Genomic DNA, 12,858 nt, shown 5'->3' with positions numbered 1-12,858 from the left:
GAATTGGATAAGTACTTGAAGGGAAAAAAATGCAGGGCTACGGGTAAACTGGGGGGGGGGGGTGACCAGCTGGATTGCTCTTGCAGAGGGCCAGCACGGACTCGACGTGCCGAATGGCCTCCTTCCGTGCTGAAACCATTCAATAATTCTGGGATTCAAAGAGGCAGAAACTAAATAACTCAAACTTGTGAAACCCGAGATCTTTAAATCTTTGGTCAAACGCCCTCCCAACTGAGCGATTTCCGTCGCACTGCAAATTGAACTTTGTGTCATTAAGTTGGAAGAAAATAAAACCCCAGGAGGAATTACCCCTCCCGGTCAATCCGCACTTCATGCATAAACATCGCACTCATATATACACACCCACAGTTCATATATAAACATCGCACTCATATATGCACACCCACAGTTCATATATAAACATCACACTCATATATACACACCCACAGTTCATATATAAACATCGCACTCATATATGCACACCCACAGTTCATATATAAACATCACACTCATATATACACACCCACAGTTCATATATAAACATCACACTCATATATACACACCCACAGTTCATATATAAACATCACACTCATATATACACACCCACAGTTCATATATAAACATCGCACTCATATATACACCCCACAGTTCATATATAAACATCACACTCATATATACACACCCACAGTTCATATATAAACATCACACTCATATATACACACCCACAGTTCATATATAAACATCACACTCATATATACACCCCACAGTTCATATATAAACATCACACTCATATATACACCCCACAGTTCATATATAAATATCACACTCATATATACACACCCACAGTTCATATATAAATATCACACTCATATATACACACCCACAGTTCATATATGAATATCACACTCATATATACACACCCACAGTTCATATATGAATATCACACTCATATATACACACCCACAGTTCATATATAAATATCACACTCATATATACACACCCACAGTTCATATATGAATATCACACTCATATATACACACCCACAGTTCATATATGAATATCACACTCATATATACACACCCACAGTTCATATATAAACATCGCACTCATATATACACACCCACAGTTCATATATAAACATCGCACTCATATATACACAGCCACAGTTCATATATAAACATCACACTCATATATACACAGCCACAGTTCATATATAAACATCACACTCATATATACACACCCACAGTTCATATATAAACATCGCACTCATATATACACACCCACAGTTCATATATAAACATCACACTCATATATGCACACACACAGTTTATAACAGAACAGCTAACTCCGACTCCACAGCCAATTTATATTTACCCAAAGTCCTGTTCACAGCTCTTACCAAAGTCTGAACACTGAAAGTTGAACTGTTTTCCAGATACTGTCCGTCCTACTTTGTAATTTTAGCATCGGATTTTATGCAGACCGGCAAATGGAGCGGAATCGCGGTCCTGGCGGTGAATGCTGCTTCGAACGGAAGTCTCGGTGTCCAGGAGCTGGCGGGGATTGGAAAGCTCTTGTGTCACACGAAGTGTCTGAAAGGCCCGGATACACCTGAAGGTTATCAGTGCGGTGCCCACACCTCGTGCTGTAATGTTAGCGAGCCGGACATCAACTTAAAAGGCGGCTTGTTCGAAACACGTTGTGGTCACAGTTTCATTCTATACATAACTGAACCTAAATAATTGAAAATGGAATGTTTTCTTCGCTGATTCACCATAAACAATATTTTATTATGAAGTTTGATTCTTCGTTCCCCAGTGTCAGAGGGAAAGTTGCATAAATTCGAGCCAGGTAGGAGTTGAACCTACAATCTTCTGATCCGTAGTCAGACGCGTTATCCATTGCGCCACTGGTCCAGCTGTTGACTGATCTGTTTTATTTCATTTTTCATTCAGAATCAACCCACAGATTGACACAGAGAGATAAACACAGCGAGAGATGCAGACAGTGTCGGTGAACACAGCGAAATAGACAAGAGATATAGAAATGTACCAAACGGCCTCAAACTCCACCAGACAGTGGCGAGTATCTGACAGGTATCAGTGAGAGGAGGTGGTGAAGTTGCAGTTTGATTTGGCTCCGTGGCTGAGCTGCTCAAAGTGCCCGTTTGGTCGGGGCCTTTTGTGATATTTATCCAATTTGTGAATTAAGCAACAAAATAACACAGAGCGGTATTTGTATTAGTTCCGGAGCCAACAAGGAAAGGATTCCAGATCTGCAGTATGGAAGTGTTCCTGCACTGTACAGGCGGACCTCTCATACAATGTGTCCGAAACACCTTTTGAGGATATTGCTCCAGAGGGCTGATTGTACAAACTTCTTTACTTACAACCAGCAACCGAATCTCCATGAAGAGTTGCTCAGCGAAGCTGGTTTCGGAGCAGTTTTCGCTGTTCAGCTTTTGTAAAATTGGTTGAAACTCATTTTGAACACATCTTAGTATCAATGAGAAGGTCAGGCACAGGATTGTTGGGATGGAACCGTCTCTAACAATAAGTACAAAGTATAATTGATTATAAAGTGAAAAAGCCAATTCAGTCTCTCAGTCTCTCTCTCTCTCTCACTTTCTCGGTGAGTGAACGTAAACCAACAGAAGAAGCTAAAAGAAATAACTGTTTCCTTTTCCTTCGGGCGAGTACAGTTGAAGAGAATGATTTATGTTTCCTGCTGGACAAATAACTGGAATGAGCAGTGTATCTGGTTCCCATGGTACCCAGTGAAATATCCACGTTTATATCTCCCATTTACACTGATACCTTCCTTCCTCACTAATTTTTGGAAACTTTTGGTCAGGTTCAATCACACTTCAGAAGTCCAGAAGCGCAAAGAAAGGTCGACACCTCATGGTGACGTAACCTACAGGAGAGAGAGGTTTGCAGGTTTACCTGGAGCTGTAAATATATAAACTCCTTCCAATGTACAAACTCCCCTCACCAACAGTAATTCAATTCTAACTGATCTGAGACTTTGGTCATTTATGGTGATTATACTTTGTGGAGTTAAAGCAGCATTAAAATCCGTTGTGTGTTATATACATAGCCGTTCAGTCAATATAAAACATTGTCATCCGACCCACCATGAGCAATGCCACAGGGGGTATGTTAGGTTACGGACAGTTCCGCCTCCAGCAGTTGTTCTCTCGGTCACACTTCCGGCATCACCTCTCGGTCTCACACTTCAGAGTCACGCCTGAATATAAACACATTTCTGTTTCACACTTTTACATGGAGATCAACAATTCACAATTCAAGATGTAGGGAACAAACAAATCAAATATTTAAGAACGTTAACAGATAGAAAATTCACCATAAATGACTGAGGAAAAAATGAAGCAAACGGATCAAGATGAACAATTAGCAAAAGGTAACAATTAAAGAAAGGAGAAGGGGAACTGATCATATCGCCCCAAATAGTTTTTGAAAAATCCTTTTGGTTTTTATCTTAGTTTCTCCGTTAAGTTGGGGATGTACATCGAGAAATATTTTTCGTAACATCATAAAGGCAATTAGAATACAACTTTCACAAAGTAGGGATTAATCTTACTTATACGATAGCGTGTTATGTGTTTGTAAAATCTGCAATTGTTTTACCATTCTTTAAGTTTAGAGGGATGCTCTGAATATATGTTCTACATTGAAATGTGAGAGGATTAATACAATAAAATGTGGAAATTTTTTTATGAACATGAAGAGTTGCTTTTCCATGTTGGATATCGCGATATATTTATTTACACAACTGTCATTTGTGAAATGATGGAATGTATTTATTTCTATATCTGTACCGGTAAGGAAATCCCCACTGGATCATTTCCAGGAACCAGTCAAGTACTTAACTTAGTTTGTCAAACCCAAAACACCCGTTGGGAATTGCTGATTGAAAATTTGAATGGAAATCGAGACCATCACAAAGTATTGGAACAAATATACCCGCTGAGGTTTCGGGGTTGTTACTGATTTATTTCTATCACTGAGTAACCTATTTTAAACAGGGTGAAACTACAAATCTAATGATAAGGGTCTGGGTTGGAGAAGGAACAGATGAAAGTATCAAATTTAATTACACTGATTCCACAAACACTGCACACCACATCCCTTAAACATTGTAAACTGTTTCTACATAAAACTGGAGAGGGTGTAAATAGAAAGTAATAGAACAAAAAGCTCATTAATGTGTCAAATTTAATTTTGATATTGTTGCACAAACACTGAACATCCCATCGCTAAAACACTGTCCCGATCTAAAATCAGTCGGCAGGACCCTGAGACACAGTGAAAATGCTGTGATTTCAACCTGGTTCAAAACACGCAGCCTTCTGATGTGGAGTCAGACGCGACTGTTCTTGCACAAGGCCCACAACAAGTGGCTGGAGCCGGATCCATTGGAGGGCGATCGGTGCAGACTGCCGCCCCGGCTCTCGGAATGTGAGAGGCGGAAGCAGGAGCAGCCTGACCGCCTCAACCACAGCACAGGATCCCCGCTCTCCCTCAAATTCCATCACTGACTCTGTGGCGCAATGGATAGCGTGTTGGACTTCTACTTCATAATCGGAGGGGACATTCAAAGGTTGTGGGTTCGAGTCCCACCAGAGTTGGATTTTAGTTCACGGATCGGGAGCTGGGAAGTGAAATTTTGCAGCAGGATCATAAATGTCCGTCAAGGATGTGAAACTGCCCCCGACACTTCATCTTACACAAGTGGCTCCAGTCACACCCGGATTTATGATTCTTAATCCACTCTGAGCTGGATTGGAGAAACTCTCTCAAGGAGGAGACTCAACATCTGCTCAGACCGAAAGTCAATCTGCTGGACTTCCGGCTCTGTCAGACTGAATGTTCCTTCAGACAGGTTTCTAACTGGACACATGCATCCTGCTGCCGTGTGAGCATTGGTGCTGGAGGGGGAGAATTCTTGCTTGTAGTAATTCTATTCCTGTAAAACTAGCTCCTGAAGTGCAGGATGGAAAGTATCCTGGCTGAGCGGTCTAAGGCGCTGGTTTAAAGCTCCAGTTAAATCCCACGATTTGTGGATGGTTCAAAATCATAGTTTGTGTCTCCAAAACCGCAGCTTCCCTCCTGTAAACAAGTAATACTGAACATCTCATCTGCTATTGCAACAGCGTAATCCGGAGGAACCACATGGCAATTCAGATAAGTAGATGCATTTTGGAACACACCAAATGTACCTTCAACTCCGGTCGAAATGTTCACAAGGAAAAGGATTGTTTGATCTCGGTGAGACTCGAATTAACAACCTCGGTATTTCCCGACCCTGTCCTGTCAGATAAGGACCGCGCACTGACCGATTGCGCCGCTGGAGCCCGGTCACTCTGATCACCTGTCCCACTCTGCTGGAAAGAATCTTCAGGTGAGAGGCCCGAACCTGTGGAAACGTGTCCAGTCACTGTGATGAAACTAATATCTGCACTTCCACTTTCAGCTTCTTTCACATCCTCTGCTCCATCGCACGACAATCGGGTTTTCTGCGAACAGGTCAAAATGAACATTGCCAGAAATTCTATCAGTGGTGAGATTTTAACCCAGCGCCCACGCAGTGATTGGATTTATTGTCTTAAAGCAGTGAGCTCCGTTCACACAACGCCTCGCCAGTCTTTCACGTTTTATTTAATGCCCAAATAAATAAATTGGAGCTAATTGACCGCATTTACGCCGTGCGGTCTCCTCAGAGCAGAGAAGGTTCAGAGGAGATTTGATAGAAGTGTTCAAAGTCATGAAGGGTTCAGATAAAGTTAATAAAGAGAAGCTGTTCCCATTGGCGGAAGTGTCGAGAACCAGAGGACACAGATTTGAGGTGATTGGCAAAAGAACCAAAGGCGACATGAGGAAAATCTTTTTTACGCAGCGAATGGTTATGATCTGGAATGTGCTGCCTGAAAGGGCGGTGGAAGCAGATTCAATCGTGGCTTTTAAAAAGGAATTTGATAAATACTTGAAGGGGAAAATGCAGGGCCACGGGGAAAGGGACGGGGAATGGGACCAATGGGATTGGTCTTACAAAAGGCAGGTAAGGGATTGATGGGTTGAATGGCCTCCTTCTGTGGTGTGTTCATTCTGTGATAAATATTATTTTACACACAGTGAACAGACCATCCCTGAAAGACTGCCCCGCGATAAAACAGAGTGACACTGAAACGTTGTGAAAATGCAATGACCCCGACGTGATTCGAACACGCATCCTTCTGATCTGGAGTCAGACGCGCTACCGTTGCGCCACGAGGTCCACAGCGCCCACCTGGAGCCGGATCCATAGGAGGGAGATCGGTACCGACCGCCACAGGGACTCGAAGAGGCGGAAGCAGCAGCAGCAACACCGCAGGAGCCCCGCTCTCCAATCCAGCCGTTCCCAGCGGAGAGCTGCCAGTCCCGGCCTGAGCCCTGTCTGGGAGCCGCCTGCCATTCAGTCTTTACAGAACTGGACCGATCCAGTTTCAGCTCACACACAAGCTCAGGAATCCCACTCCTGACAGGTTCACTTATTTAAACCTTGTTTAGATTCAGTGAATTGGGATTTAATTCAATCCTCATCTGCCCTCCGCTCTGTCAGTTCAGGACTTTATTTAAACCGACACTTGGAGCTCTGTTTTCAGGGTGCCGGCTGTTAAAGCATTTCTCAGTCCCACCACGAACACTTTTTGCTGCTAACTTCTGCTTAATACAAAGTTCCCAGGAACGAGGGAATTTCTCCTGGGTACTGAGTTCGAGTCAAGGAACAATAAAGGTCCGATTACACTACTTGGTGTATTCTATAGGCCACCAGCTGGTGGGACGGATATGGAGGAGCAAATTTGCATGGAAATTACAGAGAGGTGCAATGTCCTAATATAGACTTGGATAACAATAATATAAGGCGCAAAGAAGGGGAAGAATTTTTGAAATGTGTTCAGGGTAACTTTCTCGACCAGTACGTTTCTGGCCCACTGAGGAAGGAGGCATTGCTGGACTTGGTGCAAGGGAATGACACGGGCCAAGTGGAGCAAGTGTCAGTGGGGGAGCATTTAGGGAGCAGCGATCAGTATCATAAGGATTAGAATAGCTATGGAAATGGACTCTGTCCACTCTAAAGTAAAAGTACTCAATTGGAGGAGGGTCAATTTCAGTGGGATGAGAACAGATCTGGCCCCGGTAAATTGGAATTAAAGATTGTCAGGCAAAATTATAATTGGACAGTGGGCGGCGTTTAAAAAGATGATTCGGGTACAGACAAGGTACATTCCAACGAGGTAGAAAGGTAGGGCAACTAAAGCCAGAGCTCCCTGGATAATAAGAGAGATAGAGAGTAAGATGAAGCGGGGAAAAGTGTCGTATGACAGGTGTCAGGTTGATAACACAAGTGTCAACCAGAGAGAATATAGAAAGTTCAGAGGGGAAGTGAAAAAGGAAATAAGAGGGGCAAAGAGAGAGCATAAGAATAGCGGAAAACATAAAAGGGAATCAAAAAGTCTTCTACAGACATGTTAACAGTAAACGGGTAGTAAGAGGAGGGGTGGGGCCGATTAGGGACCATAAAGGAGATCTACTCATGGAGGCAGTGGGCACGGCCTGAGGTACTAAATGAGTACTTCGCATTGTTCTTTACCAAGGAAGAAGATGCTGCCAGATTCTCGGTAAAGGAAGATATAGTTAAGATACTGGATGGGCTAAAAAATGAGAAAGAAGAGGTACTAGAAAGGCTTGCTGTACTTAAAATAGATAAGTCAACTAGTCTGGATGGGATGCACCCGAGGATGCTGAGGGAAGTAAAGGGGGAAATTGGAGAGGTACTGGCAATAATCTTCCAGACATCCTTAGATATGGGGATGGTGCCAGAGGACTGGAGAATTGCAAAGGTTACAACCTTGTTCAAAAAAAGGGTGTAAAGATAAACCCAGCAACTGTAGGCCAGTCAGTTTAACCTCGGTGATGGGGAAAGTTTTGGAAATGATAATCCGGGACAGAATTAACAGTCACTTGGACGAGTGTGGATTGATTAGGGAAAGCCAGCACGGATTTGTTAAAGGCAAATCGTGTTTAACCAACTTGATAGAGTTGGTTGATGATGTAACAGAGAGGGTAGATGAGGTCAATGCAGTTGACGTGGTGTATATGGATTTTCAAAAAGCGTTTGATAATGTGCCACGTGGTAGGCTTGCTGTCAAGATTGCAGCCCATGGAATAATGGGGGCAATAGCAATATGGATGCAACACTAGCTAAATGACAGGAAACAGAGAGTTGTGGTGAATGGTTGTTTTTCGAACAGGAGAGAGGTGGGCAATGGTGTTCCATAGGGGTCGGTGCTGGGACCACTACTTTTCTTGATATATATTAATGACTTGGACTTGGGAGTAAAGGGTACAATATCAAAATTTGCAGATGACACAAAACTTGGAAGGGTAGAGAACAGTGAGGTGGATAGACTTGAAGAGGATATGGACACGCTGGTGGCATGGACGGACACGTGGCAGATGAAGTTTAACACGGAAAAATGCGAGGTGATGCATTTCGGTGGGAAAAACGAGGAGAGGCAATATAAACTAGAGGGCAGAATTCTAAAAGGGTTAGAGGAACAGAGGGATCTTGGGGTATATGTGCACAAATCGTTGAAAGTGGCAGGGCAGGTTGAGAAAGCGGTTTATAAAGCAGACGGGGTCCTGGGCTTTATAAAGAGGGGCATAGAGTAGAAAAGCATGGAAGTCATGATGAACCTTCATAAAACACTATTTCGGCCACAAATGGAGTATTGTGTCCAGTTCTGGGCAGTGCACTTTTGGAAGGATGTGAAGGCCTTGAGAGGGTGCAGAAGAGATTTACTAGAATGATTCCAGGGATGAGGGACTTAAATTACATGGATAGACTGAAGACGCTGGGATTGTTCACCTTGGAACTGAGAAGGCTGAGAGGAGATTTGATAGAATTATTCAAAATCATGAAGGGCCGAGACAGAGTAGATAGAGTGAAACTGTTCCCATTGGCGGAAGGGGCATGAACCAAAGGGCATAGATTTAAGGTGATTGGTAAAAGAACCAAAGGTGACATGAGTAAAAACTTCTTCACACAGCGAGTGGTTGGAATCTTTGATTTTTGTGCTTTGCATGTGATGAAATTTCATTATTTTACAGACTGTATCTTAAGAGTGGGGTTAAAAGTTCAGTGTTTTTGACGCCAGGAATCTGGTGCAGCCGTTGTTAAATTTATCAAAGCAGGCAATTGTCGCCATTTATCACAAGAACGCCCGAACTGGTTATGCGATCAAGATGAAAGTAACACAATGAGGGACAATTGATACAACACGAAAGGCATCGGGCTATGACAAAAATCCCCACCGTTTTGCTTTTCCAACATAAAGCGTGCGCCATTTATTCTCTGAACATAGAAACAGTCTGGTCTCGCTCACTACAGAAATCTCCATGTCACAGCGAATTCGCCTTTCAGGATCTTGTCTGTCAAGATGAATTGTGATTTCCGTGAAGCCAATGTTCCATTCCTTTATAAGTTTCATGTGCCTGCTCTCCAATCACAAGGTTTTTTTTAGTCCACAGGGAAAATGGTGGAATATCAGCCCTGCTCAGCCGGCAATGATCACGGTACATTTTCTTGCAGACAAAACACACATTGAAACCCTGGAACTTTGAGGCGATGAATCCTGAGGAAAAATAAAATAAGGGCTCGAATCAATCTAACCAATAGCACCATCGAGACAAGTGAAGAGGTCACCTGCGAAACCATTAATTCACTGAGCTAAACCTTGAGGCTGCAGTGACCAATATAACAGCTGTCTACTGTCAGTTTACTTTTCCAAAATGAATGGTTGAAACTTGCAGGAGTGAAAATCCAACGAGCCGGTCTTCAATCTTAAACCAGCAACTGTGAAGTTAAGGGAAACGTGCCGGAGAAATACTCGATTTCAGCGCGGTGTCACTGGGCCAGAGTAAAGCTCAGTTAATATGATCACCGAGTGGTGAGAGGGTGGATTTGGAATTCCTGAGCGACCGCACTGCGCATTTTCCAGATCTGCTTGGAGCACCAATCCCTTCAATTCATCACTTACAGGGACAATTCGATTCTCGGTTTCTTTTCCCTGAACTTGACGAGATCTTAAAAATTGAAAGCGACCAATATCAGAACTAACCTCGTCACCGACATGCTCACAGATACAGAGCAGCCAAACTCTGCTACAGTGAGATGAAAGCCCAGAGCGGTTTCAAGGTCGAATGCAATTGGAAGCAAAGCTCGTTCAATGAAAGTGCAGGTCATTGAGGTGCCTTTAAAGTCCTGATTGTTTGAACTGAACTTCTTCCGAAAGCGCTTGAGATTCAGGTGGAGTGATTTGTGGATTTGTTTTTCCTCTTTGCAAAGTTTGAACCGCACGTCAAGATCAAAAGTCTAGGGTGAAATTAGGGCTTCTCCAGGGTATGACCCTCGAATCGAGAATTATCCCCCGACCTCAATGAGCCCAGAAACAAGAACGTGTCACGGACACATTCTATGAGAGGGCTGACTGTATAATGAAAAGGCATTTTTGAAGAGACTTCCTGATCAGTTCTGTGTTGGCTCCTGAACAAAACACAAACACCGCACTGTGCGTTTTTCCGTCCAAAATTCACTAAACACCACGAATTAAACAAAGGCACCACTGGGAGTTGAACCCAGGATCTCTTATTTACTGAACAAGCGCTTTAACTAACTAAGCCACGGAGCCAAGTCATGGTACTGTTTCCCACCTCCTCTCATTAATATCTATCAGCTACACGTCACATTCTGTTGGGGGTTCAGACTGTTTGATCTTTGTCAATTTCGCTTGCCCGTTTCCCTGTGAATCCCGATACTGACTGCGTTTCAAGCTGTGTTTATCTTTCTGTGTCCATCAGTGCTTTGATAGACGAATGAATATTTGTGCTTGTGTTTGTTACTTTCAATAAATTGGGGATGGACAATTCTCGCTCTGACACTGAAGAACTAATTTAGCAAATTTCACAGTGAAGAGTTGTTTATTGTGGTGCTGAAACGAAAAAAAAATCGTAAAAGGTGCAAAGAGGGAAAACGAGAAAAACTAGTGAGTGAAATTAAGGACAACTTTCAAGGTTTTTACACGTACATTAAGAGAAAGAAGGGTGACTAAGAGTAATGTGGGCCCCTGAAAGACAAATGGAGGTGATATTGTAATTGAAAAATCAGGAAATAGCAGCCTTTTTTGACACTCACAGAAAAGCATGAGGATAATGTACCAGAGACACGAGGAAAACTGAAAATAAATCAAGGGGATTCAGTGTAAGTAAAATAATGGTATTGGAGAAAACAATTAGACTAAAGATAGACAAATCTCCAGGACCTGATGGTGACCATCCCAGGGGAATAGGTGAGGAAATTGTACATGCTTTAGTCATGATCGTTCAAAACTCTCTTGATTCAGGAATTGTTCCATGGATTGAAAAATTTCAAATGTCATTCCATTAATTAGGAAGGGGAGGAGAGATAAAACAGGAAATTATAGACCTATTAGTCTGACGTCTGTTGTGGGGAAGTTACCAGAATCTGTTATTAGGGAAAGAATGACTGAGCACTTGGATAAACATGAATTGATCAGAGAGAGCCAGCATGGATTTGTAAAGTGTAAGTCAAGTCTAACTAAACTTTTTGAAGATGTAACTAACGTGGTAAATAATGGAGTGTCTATGGGGGTTATGTGTGTATTGACTTCCAGAGGCATTCGTTAAGGTTTAACATCAGAGACTGTTAACAGAAATGAGAACATGTGGAATTCAAAGCAACCCATTGACATGGGGAGGGAGTTGGTTTGGAGGTAGGAGACAGAGAGTAGGGTTAATGGGTATGTACTCAAATTGACAGGATTTGATTAGTGGTGTCCCCCAGGGATCTGTATAAATGAGGCAGATAAAGGAATAGAGAGCGGTATATCCAGGTTTGTTGACGACACCAAGTTTGGCGCAGTGAGTAGTGTGGATGGGAGCATAAAGTTATAAAAGGAAATTGATAGATTCAGTGAGTTGGTAAAACTGTGTCAGATGGAGCTTACATAGAATTACATCGAATGTACATCACAGAAACAGGCAATTCGGCCCAACTAGACTATACCGGTGTTTATGCTGCAGACGAGCCTCCTCCAACCCCTCTTCATCTAACCCGATGAGCAAACCCGAATATTCCTTTCTCCTCCATGTGTTTATCCAGCTTCCCTGCAAATGCATCCATGCGATTCGCATTAACTACTCCGTGTGGGAGCGAGCTGCACATTCTAACGACTCTCTGGATAAATATGTTTCTCTTGAATGCCAGATTGGATTTATTGATGACTATTATATTCATGGCCCTAAGTTCTCACATCCCCACTCCCAAAAGTACAAACACCTTATCTACATCTGACCGATCAAACCCTTGCATAATCTTAAAGTCCTGGATCAGGTCACCCTCAGCCTTCTCTTTTCTATACAAAAGAGCCCCAGACTGTTCAAAGTTTCAATCTGGGGAAATGTGAGGCCATCCACTTTGGCCCGAAGCAAGATAAATCAGAGTATTTTCAAAATGGTGAGAAGCCAGGAACTGCGGGTGAGCAGAGATACTTCGGGAAATCACGAAGAGTTGGCAGACAGGTGCAAAAAATAATGAAAATGGCTAATGGAATGTCGGCCTTTATCTCAAGGGAACTGGAATTCAAAAGGGTGGAAGTTATGTTAGAATTCAATAAACTCTGCTAAGGCCACATTTAGAGTACGGCATTCAGTCCTGGGCACCAGACCTCAGGAAGGATATATTGGCCTTGCAGGAGGTGCAGCGAAGAAAGACCAG

General features: G+C 42.8%; 3 non-coding genes across 3 annotated transcripts; 1 reads left to right on the top strand and 2 right to left on the bottom strand.

Moving 5' to 3' along the window:
- Positions 1–1,843: 1,843 nt before the first annotated feature.
- On the bottom strand, positions 1,844–1,916 carry trnar-acg (transfer RNA arginine (anticodon ACG)). The gene has a single exon. It is a non-coding gene; the product is annotated as a tRNA-Arg (tRNA).
- A 2,643-nt stretch (positions 1,917–4,559) lies between these two features.
- On the top strand, positions 4,560–4,651 carry trnar-ucu (transfer RNA arginine (anticodon UCU)). Its single transcript is given in 2 exon segments — positions 4,560–4,596; positions 4,616–4,651. It is a non-coding gene; the product is annotated as a tRNA-Arg (tRNA).
- A 1,574-nt stretch (positions 4,652–6,225) lies between these two features.
- trnaw-cca (transfer RNA tryptophan (anticodon CCA)) lies at positions 6,226–6,297 on the bottom strand. Its single transcript has one exon. It is a non-coding gene; the product is annotated as a tRNA-Trp (tRNA).
- Between the last annotated feature and the right edge of the window lie 6,561 nt (positions 6,298–12,858).

Source organism: Heptranchias perlo, unplaced genomic scaffold (genome assembly GCF_035084215.1).
Source record: "Heptranchias perlo isolate sHepPer1 unplaced genomic scaffold, sHepPer1.hap1 HAP1_SCAFFOLD_266, whole genome shotgun sequence".
Lineage (NCBI taxonomy): Eukaryota > Metazoa > Chordata > Chondrichthyes > Hexanchiformes > Hexanchidae > Heptranchias > Heptranchias perlo.
The sequence above is the reverse complement of the archived record's forward strand: the minus strand, read 5'-3'. Positions and strand labels throughout refer to the sequence as shown.